Source organism: Prionailurus bengalensis, chromosome C1 (genome assembly GCF_016509475.1).
Source record: "Prionailurus bengalensis isolate Pbe53 chromosome C1, Fcat_Pben_1.1_paternal_pri, whole genome shotgun sequence".
Lineage (NCBI taxonomy): Eukaryota > Metazoa > Chordata > Mammalia > Carnivora > Felidae > Prionailurus > Prionailurus bengalensis.
Window position 1 is genome coordinate 206,215,919 of NC_057345.1, and position 20,294 is coordinate 206,236,212.

The following is a 20,294-nucleotide window of genomic DNA, read 5'->3' on the forward strand; positions in this document are numbered from 1 at the left end:
AGAGCTCAGAAATCAGGGTGACACTGGCCGGTGGCAAGAATGCTCTGTGGACTCGAAATACTACCTCTACGCCCAATATTACCTCAGGTGGGCGCCTGCTTATTTTAACGACACAGGAATCTTGTTCTAAGGTAATAAAAACCCTGGCCCTGGGCTTGACCTTCTTGGGTTTCATCAGAAATTTAAAATAAAACAAACAAACCGTACCCTGAGTGTTTATCTGTGCACTTAGTCTATACACGTCAACTTCTGAATGTTTGACGGTGTTTTTGTTACTTGAACAAGGGGGAGAAGAGGCTGGAATAAAGTGGATTTTGAACCTTCTTATTTGTAAATCCCAAATGCCCTCCTTTTTGTCACAACAGACTCATCTCGGATGGCAGTGGAATCTGAGGTACCAGGGGTAGCTGGGAGGAGAATAGCGTTTCAATTCTGGGGGAGCCGGAAGAGGAGGTTAAGGGCATAATAAAGTCAAGCTTGAAAGTAGGCAAGATTAGGGTAAAGAAACACGTAGTACAGACAGGAAGTCAGAAATCTAGGTATTCAAGATGAAGGTTAAATAATAATTAGCCTCTCAGATGAACTTCAGTCAGTTTTGTCTTTTTTTTCTTTTTTATGCTACTGTTGCCTTTTTAGATGCTCTAAATTCTTCTCCATAGACTCTATCTGTAAGAAGCATCATCATTCTTTAGCAGGTGGTTCTTTGAACAGCAGTGCAAATCAGAGGTTGTTCACCTTACCTAAGCACCTCTGAGGACCGATATTTCTATTAATGTATTTTCGAGGCCCTGATGATTCTGAATAATAATCCCAGGGTTCAGATGACTGGAGATTTCTGACCACCTTCTTGACTGACACAGAAGCTCCTTGCTGTCTCCATGCAGAGGCTTGAAGTTGGCTAAGATCAAGCTGTGACCTTGGCTATAGATTTCCCGAACTTTCAAAGGATCAGCATGGATCTTCCACTATTGACCATGGCTCACACCAAGACTATCTACTGCTCAACTAGTATAGTTCCCCTTCTCAAGTACAGTCCTGGAACTCTTACCTAGTGGGTGTGAGGTTTCCAATGTGCTCTTTAGAATATGCTGTATATTATTTTAAAAAAATGTGATTGAGCGGGAGACTTTCTTCCCTTTAGAAATACTTCAAAAGGGGAAGAACAAAAAGAACAAATCCATACCCAACAAAAAGACAATGTTCAGTTAACCTTTTTTTCCTTCAAATGCCCATGGCTTCTTTGGTTCATCAACTGTCATAAATTTGCTCCCTCCAAGCACAAAAGCCTTCTTTGAGGTTCAGAGGTTGAGTTTTATCTGCCCCCAGGGATACAGGGTTGCTCTCCTCTGCCTCGGAGAGCTCTGAGTACTGTTGTTGGTCTCTTTTGAGATGGGTTTGGTTTTCTAATGGATGACTTGTGAAATGAGTCCTGAGGCTCCCCAGGAAACGGACGGGGCTGCCTTGTCTTACCAACTTCGTCGACAGCATCTGTCTATTGCACATCAAAGCGAAACCAACACCTAAGCAAATCAATCCACCCCTAGAACTTCTGTAAAACATTAACTCCCCAAAGCAAGGCAAAGAACAGGACGGTGGAGTGACTCACACTTTAGGTAAAGAAAAACAGTGCTCCGTTTGCATCCTGTTGAAATTATTCTCAGGTGGTGAATCCTTTCTCTTGTTTGTTGTAACCAGACTGTTAACTGGGATGAACTTTTGGTGAAGTTAAGGATTCAGCATTTCAAAGGCATTCTCAGAATTAGAAAAATCAAGTGAAAATATGTAGGTTTCTATGGAGAATTCTGTACCACCAGGTGTCTTCTTGCCAGAGGATATATATACCTTAGTATTTTTTTTCCTAAATTCAAGGGTAAGCAATAGAAATAAGGATGGGGAAAATCATATCAGGGATAAGAATAGAAGAAAACCTGTGATGCTTCTTGAGGTTCAAGTTCACTTTGCAGCAATTTCTGTTATTAAAAGTCATGGCAGGAAGGCACTGGGTGGCTCAGTCGGTTGAGAACCGACTTCGGCTCAGGTCATGATCTCATGGTTCGTGAGTTCGAGCCCCGCATCGGGCTCTGTGCTGACAGCTCAGAGCCTGGAGCCTGCTTCGGATTCTGTGTCTCCCTCTCTCTTTGCCCCTCCCCCACTTTCTCTCTCTCTCTCTCTCTCTCTCTCTCTCTCTCTCAAAAGTAAAATAAACATTAAAAATTTAAAAATAATTTTTAAAAAAGTCATGGGGGTACCTGGGTGGCCCAGTTGGTTAAGCGACCAACCTCAGCTCAGGTCATGATCTTGCGTATTTGTGAGTTCAATCCCCGCATCTGTGCAGACAGCTCAAAGCCTGGAGCCTGCTTCAGATTCTGTGTCTCCCTCTCTCTCTGCCCCTACCCCACTCACACTCTACCTCTCTCTCTCTCCTTCTCTCTCAAAAGTAAATAAACATTAAAAAAAAAAATTTTAAGGCATGGAAATTAGACACCCTGGTTGGCTCAGTCAAGTAGAGCATGCAACTCTTGATCTCAGGGTTATAATTTCCAGCCCCACATTGGGTGCAGAGATTACTTAAAAGTCATGGAAAGGGGCACCTGGGTGGCTCCGTCGGTTAAGCGGCCTGACTTCGGCTCAGGTCATGATCTCGCGGCCCGTGAGTTCGAGCCCTGCATCGGGCTCTGTGCTGACAGTTCAGAGCCTGGAGCCTGTTTCAGATTCTGTGTCTCCCTCTCTCTGACCCTCCCCCGCTCACGCTCTGTCTCTCTCTGTCTCAAAAATAAATAAACATTAAAACAATTTTTTTAAGTCATGGAAAAGAAAAAGAAAAACGGGCAAACTGTGAAGAAAAGGTAAGGGCTATTCACCTGTCATTCCTAATGGGGACTAGAAGATACTTGAAAATTGCAAACTTGGGATGCTTTAAGCTGGGCTACAATCTCCTATTGCGAGCTGCCATTAACAGACTAGATTCACTGAGCTCAACACTTAACCTGTGTTTAATACTTCCCAATCAAATACATTTGGGCTGTAGTCATTGCCGTCAACTACGAAATAGATTAGATTCTGTTTTGATAGCTGAAATAACAGAAACCAAACAGGAGCAATCAATACAGTGATTTTGGTCATTTCATTAGTCATGTGACTTCTCGATTGTTCAGCGATTGCCAATTATCACAGCTGAAGGAAGACTGAAATCCTCAGAGAATGGTTGCTTCCAAACTCTCATGCAGGGCAAGTTCAATTTCTCCGTACCTGCTTCTGGAAAATGTGAGGCATATGGCACCATTTGCCATTTCTGGAAGCACATGGAGGATGTCCTTTCATTAAGCTTTCTAACAACACTTTTCAGAGCTTTCCCAGGGTTTTACCTGTTTCTTCTTCGTTATATAGAAAAATTTCTATTAGTGGGACAAAGATGATTAAATACCTTCTGGTTTTCCCTATTTTTTTTTAATAATAAGCATCCACGTTATTATTTTTCTGTTGTCCGTGTTTCTAGTAAGTCTCTTGCTTCAAGGCCCCTTTGGAAACTAGGGGTGTGGCTGACTCTTCAGCTAGATTATAGGTGTTGGGGGAGCCAGGCCATTTCTCACTTGTCTTCTATTGATCATAGAACCTGACACAGCACCTTGAACTCAGAGGGCAGTCCAATTTTTGTCGGATGATTGGATGGGTTTTCAACCTGGACTGATTTTCACCAGAGAATTCCAACTAATTTAAAAAGTAAGAATGATGGTGTTTGGCTAATTGAATAACTGTAGGATTATCTGGGCTGAATAGCTCTCCCCAAATGAAATGACACCAGGGACCTCTCATTTCCCACCGGAATAGAGAAGAGGATGTTAAAGTACTCCAAACCACCGTGGCTTATTACATTTTATATATTAGGATAACTTGGGTACTTTTCCTCAGTGATTGGCTTCATAAACTAGGCTCTACTTTGGGAGGCCTTTTAATCAGGGATAAGAATAATTCTTGGAAGACCGACTCTGTCTCATTTTAAACAATGTAAAAATATTCCGGTGACTGCAGCAATAACAAACCTCCGTGATTATATTATGCACAATCAATTGTATGAACTACAGGGATATCAATGAAGAGAATACCAAGTCCTGTCAACATACAGCTGCCTCTGTTGATTAGGAAGTCACAGGCTCCATTTCCTTATAAACTTTCATCTATGATTTTGCCTTGAAGCATCTGCATCTGATACAAGTGGTTAGAAATATTTTGGAATCTTGACATTATAATACATATAACATTTACCTATCAAGCCAGAACTTTAGCATATTAAGGACTTTGATAATTCCTGCAGTTAAAAGGAACCGTCCCCGAGCACATTCAACCTACAAACTTGTTTATTTTCTTGCATTTTTGTAAAAACAGCAGTTACGAAGCATCATTCGCGATATATTCTGTGTGAGGCCTACTCTATACCAAGCCCTGTGCTCTGTGCTGATGTGGGATTGCATGAAATAGACAAGGTTCCCATACTCATGGATCTTACATTCCAGCAGGGAGAGGTGGGCCATAAAAACGCAAGAAGTCACTTTAAGGAGAATGAGACAGGCTTTGGGATGGGTTGCCCTACGATCTAACTAAAAAAAAAAAAAAAAAAGAAAAAAGAAAAAAAAAGGCATCCATAGCATAAAATATTATTCAGCACTAAAAAGAAACAAGGGGTGCCTGGGGGTGCTAATCTGGTTAAGCGTCTGACTCTTGATTTTGGCTCAGGTCATGATCTCATGGTTTGTGAGTGTGAGCCCCACATCAGGCTCTGTGCTGACGGGCATAGAGCCTGCTTGGGATTCTCTGTCTTCCTCTCTCTCTGCCCCTCCCCGCTCACTCTCTCTCTCTTAAAATAAATAAATAATGAAAGAAAGAAGAAAAGAAAGGGAAGAAAGAAAGAAAGAAAGAAAGAAAGAAAGAAGCTATCATGCCACATCAGGATATGTAGGAACGTTTAAAACATATTGCTCAGTGAAAGAAGCCAGCGCGTAAGGCAACATACTGTATAATTCCAGAGAGATTACATTCTGTAAAAGGTAAAACTATGAAGACGGTGACATGATCAGTCATTGCCAGAAGCTTGGGGAAGGGAGAGAAGAACGAATAGGGGGAGCCCAGATGATTGTTAGGGTAGCGAACTATTCTGTATGACACCAGAATGGTAGTGTGTAGCGAACTATTCTGTATGACACCAGAATGGTAGTTCCACATCATTATACATTTGTCAAAACCACCAAACTTTCTGTACAAGTAGAGGGAACCCTAATGTAAACTATGGAGTCTACTTAATAACAAGTTATCGATAATGATTCATTGACGCTAACATATGGCATGTTAATGCAAGATGTTAACAACCCCAGAAACTGTGAGCATGGGAGAAAGGAGGTATATGGGAACTCTGTACTATTTCCCCAATTTTCTGGACACTTAAAACTTCTCATTAAAAAAATTCTCCTTGGGGGTGCTCCTGGGTGGCTCAGTTGGTTGAGTGTCCGACTTCAGCTCAGGTCATGATCTCACAGGTCATGACCTCACAGTTTGTGATCTCACGGTTCCCGAGTTTGAGCCCCACCATGGGCTCACTGCTGTCAGTGCAGAACCTGCTTTGGATCCCCTGTCCCCCTCTCTCTCTGCCCCTCCCCTGCTCACACTCTCTCAAAGATTGAATAAACGTTTATTTAAAAATGTTCCTGGGGCACCTGGCTTGCTCAGTCAGTAAAGCATCCAACTCCTGATGTCAGAGACATTTGTTTCAAGCCCCAGCATGGGCACAGAACTTACCTTAATTAATTAATTAATTTAAAAAGGAAAACTAGGGGTGCCTGGCCGGCTCAGTCGGAAGAGCGTGCGACTCTTGATCTCAGGGTTGCAAGTTCGAGCCCCACCCGGGGTGTAGAGGTTTCTTCAATAAATAAATATTTTTTTTTAAAAAATAAAACATACTCCTGATACATCTTTTAAAATAAAGTATAACCGTGGCTGCAAAGCCCTGTGATTCTGTATGTGTATTCCGTATAAAGGAGCCCAACAATGTTATGAACACTGTGTTCCAAGTTCAAGGGGAGTGTTTGAAGTTGAGTTTCCTGACGTCTGACTGACCCCTTCCAGGAGGCAAAACGGCTTTTCTCTTCCTTCTACCTATCCAAATGCTTAAAGGTCGAGGTGAGTTCTAACTCCCTCCTGTGTTACGTCATTTAAGGAGCTTACAGTCCTACACTTGTAGCTGTTTTGTTTGCTGCTCTGGTTTTTAAGACCAGCTTACAAACTCTTCTATAGATGTTCCTGCTGCATTTCCCAGCAGGGTCAGCAAAATAGTCTGTAAAGGACTACATGCTTCATGTTACGGGTAAAGGTCTACATGTGGTCTCAGCCACATACTTTTCTTTTTCTTAACAACCCTTTAAAGATGTAAAAACTTAGGGCGCCTGGGTGGCTCAGTCGGTTAAGCGTCCGACTTCAGCTCAGGTCCCGATCTCGTGGTCCGCGAGTTCGAGCCCCGCGTCGGGCTCTGGGCTGAGGGCTCAGAACCTGGAGCCTGCTTCCGATTCTGTGTCTCCCTTTCTCTCTGACCCTCCCCCGTTCGTGCTCCCTCTGTCTCAAAAATAAACGTTTAAAAAAAAAAAAAAAGATGTAAAAACTCATTCTTAGTCCAAAGATAGCATCTGGACTAGATGTGACCCACAGGCACAGTTTGCTGACCACTGTCTAGATTATTCTAGAACCGTCTCTGTGACAGGCAGTTTTCTAAGAATGAGTGTAATTAGACAGACTCAGGGCTCGTGCACGCTCACACAGGGTTGTTGACACACACAGATACACACACTCACACACCTGCCATGGAAGAATTTCATGTAAAGAAACAGATGTCACAGCAGTTCTCAGCCCTGGCTACACATTCAAATCATCTGAGAAGCTCCTTAAAAATATCCATGGGCAGGCCCCACTACATACTAATTGAATCAGAATGTCTGGACGGGAGCCCGGGCATCTGTGTTTTTTAAAGCTCTCCAGGTGATTTTATTTTGCAGCTTAGTTAAGAACGAATGTTTTAGGGCCGTGGTTGTCAAACATGAACTTGCATCAGAATCACCTGGGGCTTGTTAAAACTCAGCTCGATGCCCCGCCCCTATAGTTTCTGACTCAGTAGGTCTGGGGTGGGTCCTAGAGTTTGTATTTTCCAACAAGTTTTCCAAGTGATGCTGACGTGGCTGGTCTGGGGACCACACTTTCGGAACCGTTGTCACAGACAATGGAAAAGTGATCCAGGTAAGAGTTTTTCCTCTTTTCTCTAGGTGGATTTTTTTTTTTTTTTTGGTTAGTTGTGTTGGTTGGTAAGTTAGTTGGTATTTTGTTTTGCTTCTTCTTTTTCCTTAACTTAGAAGTTTCTGGGACTCAAATAAAAAGAAGTTAAGAGAGCAACCAAAAGGCAGGGACCGTGTGAAGGCATAGAATAAATACTTAACGAATATTTGTTTAATTTAGGACAAGGCAAGGGCTGACAGGAACGGGGGGGAGTTAAATGGCTTTTGCTTTCTCGGTGGAGAAAGAAGAAATCCTGAGTAAATAGCAAAGACATTTCAGAGACTGCCTTGAACATATTTCCCAATCACATTGAGAATGCCCATGTCGAAGGAAACCTACCAAAGCCAACAATAGCAGTCGAAAGATTTAGTTGATTATATACTCTGGGCCCAAAGTTTTGAGGAGTCCATTCAAGGAAGAAAATACACTGAGAGTCAAGAAAGTCAATGCCATGAAAACTGGAGAAAGTGCCTTCTCTATTAAAAGGTTCAAGTGGGAGAATCTTACCTGTGCATGTAGACTTTATTTAATAAGTAGAGAATCCCAGAAATGCTACATGGCTTTAGATATTCTTCTCATCATCCCCTATAAGAAAGAGAACCTGATAAAAGCTTGCTACTCAAAGTGTGGTCCCTGGGCCAGCTGCATTGCTATCACCTAGAAGTTAGAAACAGCATTTCCTCATGACTTCCCTGGGCCATCGGTGCGTCTGTCTTCATGGGTCCCTCTCAAGAAGAAAATTGAGAAGTATATTTTTACGATTATGCTAATATAAAGACAGATACATTAATGTTATATAGAAAACCTTTCCTTCAACCTAAAAGTTCAACTGTTTTCCTTCAGATTTTAAAAGAAATTAAAACATTGTCTGAGGCCCCTTCGAGAGTATCCAATGGCCAAGTTGGCCCTGGTGAGAAGCCCAGACTCTTAGGCTCCACCCCAGAATTACCAAATCAGAATCCACGCTTTAATAACAAAATCTCCAAGTGACTTAAATGCACAATGGAGTTTGGGAAGCACTGTGTAGAAAGTTCTGGCTTTCTCATACTTTCTGAATCCTGAAAATAGGCTACCATATCCCCTGGTATATGGGCTACATATCAGCTGTGCACCTCCATAGCCCCCAGTGGCCTTGGGTCTGTGCTGTCTAAATTAACCCAGGGCTCTACATCAGGGTAGACACAGAGAGTGTAAGGGGAATCACATCACAGTTCTCATCTTTTAACGTCACTACGTGGTTGCGGAGGCATGAGATTCTAGCACTCAGTATTCTAACTGCCTAGAACAGTTTCACAGAAACTAAGTGGAATCCTGATCCTCATTTTCTGATAATCCTGGTAATTATAGACATTATTACAGGTAATGCTGGTAGTTATAGGTGAGTCTGAGTTGAGGTACCCGTTCCTCACTGACCATAAAACGGACTGGAGTTACGTAACAGATCTCAACATTTTCACTCTATTTTTCCGATAACATTTGCGACCATAATGAAAACACTGCACATTTGTGTTGGAATATAGCTTCACGGAGAAGAGAAAAAAAAAGTAGCAACTCAAAGTATGGAACTTACTACCCATATCTAAGACCATTGTTCTCAAGCTCCTCTATCTCAATGATTCTCAAACCCTCTCAGTAGTAAACCTTACTTTAAATTTTTAAATATCAAGGCACCTAGGTGTCTCCGTTGGTTAAGCATCTAACTTCTGAGTTTGGCTCAGGTCATGATCCCAAGGCTGTAGGATTGAGCCCTGCATCGGGCTCTGCGCTGAGCCTGCCCGAGAGATTCTCTCTCTCTCCCTCTGCCCTTCTCCCCTGCTTATGTTCTCTCTGCCTCTCTCTCTCTCTCTCTCTCTCTCAAAATAAAAAAATTAATTTAAAAATTTTAAACTAAGCAGAAATTAACTCCCAATGGGTCACAGACCTAAACGTAAAACACAAAACTATAAAATGTGTAGAAAATAGAACAGGAGTAAATCTAGGTGACTCGGGATATGATGGTGATTTTTTTAGATATAACACCAAAAAAGTGTGTGCCACGAAAGAGAAAATTGATAAATTGGACTTCATTAAAATGTAAAACCTCTGCTTTGCAGGAGACACTTAAAAGAATGAAAAGGCAAGTCACGGACTGGGAGGAGACGTTTGAAAAGCACTTATCTGATAAAGAACTGCTGTCGGAAATATACAAAGAAGTCCTGAAACTCAACAACAACCAGAAAATAAACAACCTGATTTAAAAGTGAGCAAAAGAGCTGGACAGACAGCTCACTGAAGAAGATACACGGATAGCAAATAAGTCTATGAGAAAGATATTCAATATCACATGTCATTAAGAAAATGCAAATTAGGGGCGCCTGGGGGGCTGAGTCGTGATGGAGGAATCTTAGATACATTTCGCTAAGTGAACTAAACCGATCTGAAAAGACTACTTATCGTATGATTCCAACTATATGACATTCCAGAAAAGGCAAAACTATGGTGACAGGAGAAGATCAATGGTTTCCAGGGACTTAAAGGGAGGATGAGAAGGATGAATAGATGGAACCCAGGGAACTTTTCGAGCAGCAAAACTATTCTGTATGATCCTGTTGTGGTGGCCGTATCCACCATGACAACTGACATTATTCATTTGTCAAAATCCTTTGAACTCTACAACACAAAGAGTGAACCCTAACGTAAACTATGGACTTTAATTAATAACAATGTGTTAGTATCCTTTCTTCCACTGTAACAAATATACCACACTAAGATGATAACAAAAGGAGACGTTAATAATAGGGGAAACTGGGGGCGCTTGGGTGGCTCAGTCAGTTGGGCGTTCAACTTCGGCTCAGGTCATGATCCTGAGTTCGAGCCCCGCGTCGGGCTCTGTGCTGACAGCTCAGAGCCTGGAGCCTGTTTCAGATTCTGTGTCTCCCTCTCTCTGTGACCCTCCCCCGTTCATGCTCTGTCTCTCTCTGTCTCAAAAATAAATAAAAACGTTTAAAAAAAAATTAAAAAAAAAAAAAACATTCTTCCAGCAAAACAGTAACATGTCTCCTCCAAAAATTTTGTGTTTGGTTGGTTGTGTTGCACGTGGGCGTCGGGGGGTGGGGAGAGGGTTCTTTACTTTTTAAAATTTCCTCCAAAAATTAACATTTGCATCCTACCTGACCTGTCTGTTGGTAATACAGGTGAAGGCTAACTTGTCAACTTTCAAACGTGCCCCTGCTCCAATCAAACATAACCTGGTATCTTGATCTTTTCGGGCAGGGGCAGCCACAAGCCACAGCAGAATAGAACAAGCCCAAGTTCTCTGTTGGAGATCCAAAATGGTAGCATACTTTCAAAGAAGGAGGTGAGTAAAGGAATCAGTCAGTAATATCCAGAAGATAAGCCAAAAAAAAAAAAAATCAGGAATCCAGAGATCCACCCTCCGTAGGAGATGAACAACCCAGGAATATGCAGAAATAGAGCAAGATAAAGACAGAACTCAAGCCAGCCGGGAGATACGCCGAGCAGATGTGAGGTACTAAGCTATACTTCCTCGCGCCTGGAGCTTTTATGCCCTTCTGGGGAAGAGCTAATTCACAGATTGAAATATATGAGACACACCTGGCTGGAGTGAACACATGGAGAAGAGGTGACTTCCTACGATATTCTTTTCTTTTCCTAATAACGAGACCAATGATGGTTCTAAGATTTAACGATATGCTAAGCGCAATGCCAAATGATAGTCCCTTATGTCGTCCGGCGGTCATAGGAACCCAATGAAGGCAACAGCGTTATCTCCACTCTATCGACGGGAAAGTATGTCTCCAAAAGCTTGAACAACTTCCGAAGAGCATGACCAGAGATGCAGACGCAAATCCTGTTCATCCTGAAAGGGGTCACGCTGCCTTGCTCACTGAATACTAGGCGGTTTAAAGATGTATTTCATTTATTTCAACAATAGTCATAGCTCTAGTTAAAACGGGATAGGCCTTCTGGGGGATCAAGCTTTAAGCCCTTAGAAAGCATTGCAGAATTACAGCCAAGCTACCAGCCTCTATATGATGCCACAGAGACCCTGTGTGGCCTGCCAGGCACTCTGGTAGGTGCCAGAAACCTCGTCTTGTTCCCCTTCTGTGCCTCCAGCACAAGTACTTGCCCAGAACGTAAGTGTTTAAAAGATGTTTGATAAAAGGGTGGTAAACGTATACTATTCTCATTATAGTCAAGAGAGTGAACTCAAGGTCCAACATACTTGTGTTCAAATCCTGGTCCTCCTTCCACTTATTCAGTGCACGACCTTGGTCAAGTTACAGTCTCAGTGAGCCTTGAATTCCTTGTATGTAACACGGGCCATCATAATACCTACCTCATACTATGCTTTACTAGACATGTAAAGCATTAAATACAGTGCCTGCTATATAGAGCAATAAATAGTAACTCCTTCTTCGTCGTCTTTTCTATACAACCTGTTGTTTGAAAGATTCAAAAAAAAAACCCCACAAATAAACAAGCAAACATTCCCATGAAATAGAGAGCACAATAGCTTTAACATTAAACCATATACTCCTATGGTTGCTATGAGCCTAGTTTACTGAAGGTATGAATTTTGGGATACATTCGATGATTTCCTCCATGAATGTTAAATTGCTGAAGTAGCAAAGTCATCTTTGCAAATTAGAATCCCTGTCTCACAAATCCGTTATCTGTTCATCCTCTGAATCATCAAGCCTCAGTTCTTCAGGTTGTGGCCGTTTTAGAAAAGTCACAACAGAACAGAGCTCTGATTTGTCGGTGACACTTCACAGATAGGAGGGCGCACAGATAAAATCTATTAAGCCAGCAGGGCACCCATTAATGTTCCAGTGGCAGTAATTAATTCCGGATGGAAAAATAACTACAAATATTTCCCCCAAACTGAACCAGATGTTTTGGCAACTGGAGGAAGGCACAAACCTGAAAAACTCCACATGCCACGGACAAAGGATCTTCAGAGGCGGACCTGATGTGAACCGTAGGCTGCACGCTGTCTCAGCCTGCCGGCAACAGTAAATAACAGCAAAAAAAAAAAAAAAAAGAGTCCCCCTCCTGTGTAACCGCAGTCCCTCCCAGCAGACAAAGAAAGAACTGGAAGACCTGTCAGTTTATTAAAAGCTCCTCTAATAGTGAAGCAAAATGACTAACATATTTATATTTCCACATGTAAGGCACCATCAATTCACAGTGGGGAACTTAGTCATGCCTCGTAGATCATCTTTCTAGGTAGCTTACGCAGGCTACAGGTTCCTAATTAATAAGCAGTAAAAATATTAATTATCACCATATTCATTTAGTGTTCAATTAACAAGTGAAAACTTAAAATGCATTTCCACGGCTGGCCAAAGGTGACCCGGGGGACCCCTGAATAACTAGCGTCCTTTTATGTCCTTATTTCTTTTACGTTGTTGCTTTTGCTTCTCTTTCCTTTCCTTTCCTTTCCTTTTCTTTTTTTTTTTTTTCTTTTCTTTCTCCCCTCCTAGCTTGCTTCTCCGAAAACACCCACTGTGGCCCATTTCCCCTCGCAGCACGTTATTTCAATATTTTGACAAAATGCTTTCCAGAAAGGCAGAGCTCACTCTGGTCATGGCATGTATATCTACCATGAAGCTGTCATGATATCCTGTCATGAAATGAGATGAGAAAAGTTATTTGATCCACGGAGACTCAAATTAATAACGGTGGCGCTGGTTTCCATCAGCAGGGGCGGCAGAGGAGGGTGAGACCAACCTTGGGTCAGCTGGACTTTTCTTCAAGGCAGCGTCCTGAACATCAGGAAGGCAGGAATGAGCCTCTCCCCAGCCACGGCGTCCACACAGCACGGGGGAGTCCAGCAGAATGACACCGGCTACCGCCTCCTTAGGCTGGTGAATTTCATTCTGTCAAGTCAATTGCTACCCTGGTACCTATCTTATTAGTGTTAATTTATCTCCAGTGCTAAGGAGGTTAACGACACTGTTATTTTCTCTGCTACTGAGCTTTACTGCATGTCTTGTCGGCAGGATCATATTCCGAGTAACCTCGTCAGAGGAAGGAATCATAGAGAGGACCTACCTGAGCAATAAATAACCTTTAAAAAGAATGTGTCCTTCCAAGAGAGGAAATAAGCAATATCACGTTAATTGTAGACACTGTGGAGGAAACATTTTTCATCCATCAAAAGAGACAGCATAATGGTTGCATTCCTTAAAACACAATATCGCACAAAATTCCACGTGAAGAACCGAAGCTACGCTTTCAAGCAGCTCCTATCCGTTCAAACGGAAATTCACTAAGGAAATTCACTTAGTCTGTAACTAAGAGTTACAGACGTTTTCTGATTAGCCTTCATAGGTCTTCTTGCTTTATTTCCCTGTCTACCCCTGCTTTATAGACCTGAGGCCTCCCAAATGGAGAAGCACAGGCAAGGGACACATTACATTACCTCCCTCAGTCCCAAGAAACCATGTTTTCCAAATCAAAGACTTTCCTCAAGTGGAGATCAACTAAGTAACCTCACCTCACCTCCGCCCACCCCAGATCCCTTACCTCCAGCTCATGGGTTATTTGTTGATCCGATAATAGCTAGCTTCCTAAAATTCACGTGTATAAGTATTGACAGAATTATAAACACAACTTAGAATCTTCAGGTAAAATTATCATCTGATATAACTAGAGAAGACAGGTCGGGGTGCTCCGTGGCTTTGTGATTTGATGATTCTCTTTGAAAACACTGTTCTTGAAATCCTTGAGGAGCCAATCCAGTTCATTATTATTCCCACTTTTGTTTCCCTTGTAAAACCCTGACCCCTTAACATCATATTAAATTCTACCCACGGAAAGAAAAAAATACATATATCCATCGTTCATGAACTTTTGCCAACCAACAATTTCCCTCGTACTATGACAGCAGACGATCCCAAACACAAACTGCAATGAAATGTGAATATAAATGTTAACTGACCTCTCTTTCAACATTCTCTCACCTGAGGCACAGGGTTCAGCAGGCTGAAGCAATTGCTAAAATGTTTTCATGTAGCCCTCCTTCTATGGAGGACAACCGTGGAACTTCACCAACTCCCAGCCAAGCCGTCGTGAGGTCCGATTCAACTCTAAGGCATCTGTTCTTTGGAAAACTCAGGCGGCTGTTGTTTTTTTGGCTTTTGGGTTTTGTTTTGTTTTTTTCTTGCACTTCTGCACTCTCTCTTGCCTTGTATTACCTGTATCTCTTCTCTTCTGGAGGCCTTTTCCCAGAAAGAAACTGTAATTCGATCACCTCCTAAGAATTGCAATATACAGAAGTTACTAGAAAACAAGAGAGATGGGCTGAATTGCTGATGCTGGGAAGTCAGCTGGGTTTGTTCACTAGCTAAGTGATTTGCTCTCCCTCACCACCTTGGCAGGATACAGTTCGACCATTTGTATACTTTATTAAAACTACGGAGCACCTCATGTCATGGACCTCTGGGATCACGCTTAAATAATCAAAATTATAAATACTGGTTATGTGCATCCCAGTAGGCGCACGCAGACACACATATGTGTGTGGAATGTTTCCCCTGGTGTTCTGACGGGCAGCTCGTTGAGTGATCTTTCCCTCCATTTTCCCTTCCATCCAGACGGTGGTTTCCACCACACACAGAAATTAACAGAAGTCGTAACAGAAGGGGAGACGACTTGGCCAACGTTGCTTCGGTCTCTACCAGGTGCTTTAACCTCATGAACTCTTATTACAACGAAAAGAGTATACGGGCTTCTCCCGGTGAACACACGAGGACAGTAAAACTTCGAGAAGCTGGATGATGGCAGGGATCGCACAGCTGTTGGTGCGGATGGAAACGACTGCGAAGCTTATACGCTTCTTACGGCGTCTCCCTGCCTCCCAATTTTGTGCACCTTGTGCTGATGTGCCCCCCCACCCCCACCCCCGGGAAAACAGCCAACAACTCCAGGCCGAACAGTTAGCCCAGACGGCAAGTATTCATTCCATCCATTTTGACAATGGTCATTAACACTGAGCTCCTAGAAGAATCCGTTTGGGCTGTGAATCACCGTGTTTTGAAAACCATCCACATGTCCCCGGTAAGAATCGGAGACGTGAAGATGAACTTCGTCATTTCCCTTAGTACTATGGTGTGTAGGGCGGAATGTACCATCACATCCGTGTGTTACCGGTCGCGAGACTCCCACTTAAGTTAATTGAAGCTCTACTGATTTCGAGGAGGAACTGCTAAGGGAATCAACAGCGGAGGCGACAGGATCAGGATCAGAAAACGGGAGGGAGGTCACGGAGGGTAGGGATGGAAAATGGCCTGGGATGAGCATTGTCACGAGTGCCACTGCACAGTTCTGCCACCACTGAATACAGACTCCGACGTGTCCACCGCTTCTGCTGGGCTGGACCATCTTTGTGGTGATCCACCCGCTCGACCTTCAAAATCCTGGGTGAGGGGGTCAGACCAGCTGAGCCTAGTTCACCTGCCTTTCCTCCGTCTGGCCTCCGGGGGATGGGGAGGAATTGGGTACATTGAGTAGTAAAGGAGTGACCCAGCTTCCCAGCAAGAGCTATAGAGCAGAGACGGCAAAACCAGAAAGAGGGTTCTTTTGCCGAGCGACCCTCCAGCCAAACAAAAAAGGCAGGTATCCACTGGAAATAGCCTTGAAATATTCGCCCAAATGGTTCTATTCCCCATAAATAATATTCACATGTATTTGTTTATTTGGCTGAGTAAGAACATAGACGAGTCACGCTATCTTTAATTCTTGAACTGGTGACGTGTCTTTGTTTTAAACGCATCAGTAGTTAGCTTTCGATATTTGTTTCGGGTCAGCAGCGCAACTCATGATCGGTGTGTGTGAGAAAGAAGGTCTTAGAGGTAAACCGATACCTCTTTTTTATTGTGGCGACTTGAAAACATGGAAAAAATATTTCTCTTGGAAAAATCAGCACCCCGGGTGGAACTGTCACCTGATGCAGGTGAAGTCAAGAGACCTGCTTTTCCAATGCAGGTTCTTCAACCTACCGTCTCTGGACTGCGCTCAGAGCCCGTCTTCCTCATTTTTTGTTAATGTTTATTCACTTTTGAGAAACAGAGACCGAGCAAAAGTGAGGGAGGGGAAGAGAGAGAGGGAGACACAGGATCTGAAGCAAGACTCCAGGCTCTGAGCTGTGAGCACAGAGCCCAACGCCACGAACCGCAAGATCATGACCTGAGCTGAAGTCGGACACTTAATAGACTGAGCCACGCAGGCTCCCCTTCCTCATCTGTGAACTAAGGTTAATGATGTCCTGGCAGGATGTCTCTGAGAACGAAATGTGGCAGTGCCTGGCAGATAGTAAGCACTCAATGTTTATTCAATCTAAAGGTTTGTCCTTCTGCAGGACTGCATCCTGTGATTGTAAGCTATTAATCATCACTATTTCCTCCCGTAACTACTGTGTGCTCATAAAGGCGACTCTATATTCTCAGTATTTCCAAACCAGCAGCTCAGAATAGGGTTGTGTTTATTGCACTCTAAAACTTAAACTACAACTATAAATCACATTCATTTCAAACATATTCTCCTCCAACCTTACTGTCATCGAGATTCTCTCTGAACGGACTCACTTTGCCAGGGGGAGCTCCATCAATGCATAAGCCGTCATAGTCATGGTGCCTGCTGTGTTTGAAGCTTTAAACAGGACAATGGTGTAGAAGGCAAGCACCAAAAATATAAAACATACTTCCTGCCCTCTTGGGAGCTTACAGTTCAGCTTAGCGAGGACCAAAGGCAGACACGTATGCAGCCACACCAAGAGGAAGTTAGTTACGCATTTTAAGTACGTTAAGTCAACAAAGCCATTTTAGCTCCAAGATCATGAGACTCTAGAACAAGCAGAAAAGAGGGAGGTTGGAATTCATGGAAAATGTTTGCTCTTGAGAAAGAGGTTAATATTCGAATATACTTTAAGGAGGAGAGGAGAAAGAGAAGGTTAGCCCGGTAATCCAGGTTCAGATACAGCAGGATGGGATAGGAATGTTTTAGTGGGTGGCAGAGAAAAACTTTTTGTCAATATTCAGAGCTTTCAGCCAACCAGAGAAAATCCACGGATTTCCCCCTTTTCCCCCCTGTAGGGTGAATTTCCCAACTCCTTCTTCACTAGGCCACCTCAAGATTAGTATTGCTGTGTCATTTGGTCCCACAATCCTTTTGGTAACCTCTCTCGTCCTCGTCCCGAATCTACGCACTGATCAGAACCGCGAAACCATTTTTTGAATCCTACTACTATACTTTATATAAATTATCTTACCCAGTTTCACGAAGGCATGTCTCAAACTGTTCAGTTTTTTAAAAATCATTTTCCCCCAAACGGTTCTAGAATCACTGGAGACCTTCCATGCATATTCCCCCAGGGCTTTTCTAAGTCCTTGAGTTTCCTCATCCATACAGGGCAGAGAGGGAATATACCAAAAGGACACTTACATTTACAAAATAGAAGGCAGCTCAGGGACTTTAATGGAGAAACCAAGAGGATACCTAACAAAAAACATTTCGTGAGCCTCTGTTTGAAATGTTATTCTTATGATGCCAGCTAGGGTAATTGTGCTGTCCCTGAAGTAATAGGTGTAGGTGGTTAATTTTCACTGTGATTCAGGCCATCATTGTTAGACTAGGTGTTCCTTGTCCTGACCTCATCAGATGACTGCTGATTATTTGTCTCAGTAGAATCATAAATGTTTTTCTTCCTCTTGGTACATTTTATTTTCCTTGCTTGGAACATCTACTTATCTTTGATCCCATGGGACTTAAAGCCTACCTTTATCCTAAGTCCTGGTTATGGTCACGTTGAATGGGTTTGGGACGCCTGTGACCATTCACTTGCCAAATGTTAATTCCAACCCTCTCAACATTTCAGTCTTTAGCTTCTAGACTCATTTTTCACACTGTCTATCTCTTTTTTCTTTAAAAATATGGGGCGCCTGGGTGGCGCAGTCGGTTAAGCGTCCGGCTTCAGCCAGGTCACGATCTCGTGGTCGGCGAGTTCGAGCCCCGCGTCGGGCTCTGGGCTGATGGCTCAGAGCCTGGAGCCTGTTTCCGATTCTGTGTCTCCCTCTCTCTCTGCCCCTCCCCCATTCATGCTCTGTCTCTCTCTGTCCCAAAAATAAATAAACGTTGAAAAAAATAAGAATAAAAAAATAAATAAATAAATAAATAAAAATTGGTTGTGTGGAGTAATTTTGCCAATAACACCCCTCGGGTTAATGAAATTATGCGTCTATTCTAATGGATTTCATCAAGACCTTCTGGGCTTTTGCTACTATGGCAAAGGGGTATTTAAGACAGCACGGACTTACTCTCATCGTGGTTGAGATGACTCATGTACCACCATTGTTGGCGATGCTCTCTGTTGAACTAGAATTCCATCAAGGTTTACTGAGTGACTATGGGTGATGAATGCTCTGAGACGCAAACCGATGGCTTTGTTCAGTCACACCCTCATTTCATGAACACTAAGGAAGCTGAGGAAAAGGCCTGTGCTCACAATTCAATATGCCCACGGCCACCGATACACACAGAACCGCAGTGAGTGAAGGAAGAGCAGAATCGATGTCAGAGAGAGAAGAAAAGAAACAGCACAAGAAAATAACTTGCTTTCAGTTTAAACACCTCTCCAGAGAGTCCTCTGGACTTTTCTGTTTATGTTGAGGAGGTATTCTTCACTCAAGTCTAGCCATATGCTGCAGGTGGGTGGAAGGAGGAAAACTTTGCCTGCCTTATATTACTTGTTACTCTTTTTTTTTTTTTTTGGTCAGCAAACGTATGTTGAAGGTTTAGCGTCATTCAGTCAAGCTACATGCTGGCCTTCCTATACTTTGGAAGAAAAAAGACAAAAGAGAAAGAAGAATTGAGTCTGGGGAAGATGGGCAGTGAGGTAAAATGCTTGCATATCAACACCTACGTCCTTAACGTTTTGTTAAAATGACCCCTTGAGTAGTCCAGATATATTAGTCGTCTATTGCCGTGTAACAAATTACCCCAAAATGTAGTAATGTGAAACAGCAAACATTCATTACCTCCTAGCTCCTGAATGTCAGGCATCCAGGGGTGGTTTATCTAGGTTCCTCTGGCTCAAAATCTCTCCAGAGGTTGCAAACCACTGTCTGTTGGATCAGTCTTATCTAAGACTTGACTAGAGGAGAGTTTTCTACCACACTATTCACACAGTTGTTGACAGTCCTCAGTTCCTTGCGAATTGTTGGACTGAGGGCCTCAGTTCCTTGGCCAGAGATCTACCTCAGTTCATTGTCCTATGGGTCTCTCCATGAGCTATATCACAGCATGGCAGCTGGCTTCTTTCAGAGCAAGCCAGCAAGCAAGCAATAACATGTAAGATGAGAGTTATGGTCTCTGTGTAACCTAATCTAGGAAATGACATGCTATCACTTCTGCCATTTTCTATTTGTTAGAAGCAAGTCAATAGGCCCAGCCCACACTCAAGGTGTAATAATTACACAAGGGCATGAATATCAGAAAATGAGACTCATCAGAGGAACTTAGAGGCCATCCATACACCTACCTAAAGGCTTCAGATGTTGAGACCGTTTGCTTTACTCATGTCTTGTGAAACAAAGTTCCTAACATGCTCAATCTAGCTGAGGTGTCCATATGTCCTGGTTTTCCCAAGACTGTCATGATTCAAACCTGTTGTCCTGGTAGGATTATGAATCACTCACTTTCAAAATGCCCAAATGGGAGTGATAAATTACACCGGTGTTGTTCAGTAACACTTTCTGTTCTCGTGGAATTGTTCTATATCTGTGCTCTTCAATATGGTACCTACTGGAAACGTATGGCTCTTGAACACATGAAATACAGCTAGTTCAATTAAACAACTAAACTGTAATATTTTATTTCATTTTAATGAATTTAAATAGATGCATGTGGCTAGTGACTACTGTATTGGACAGGGTAATATTCTTCGGTCAAGCCAAGGATAGCCCTCTTCAATGGGCTAGAGA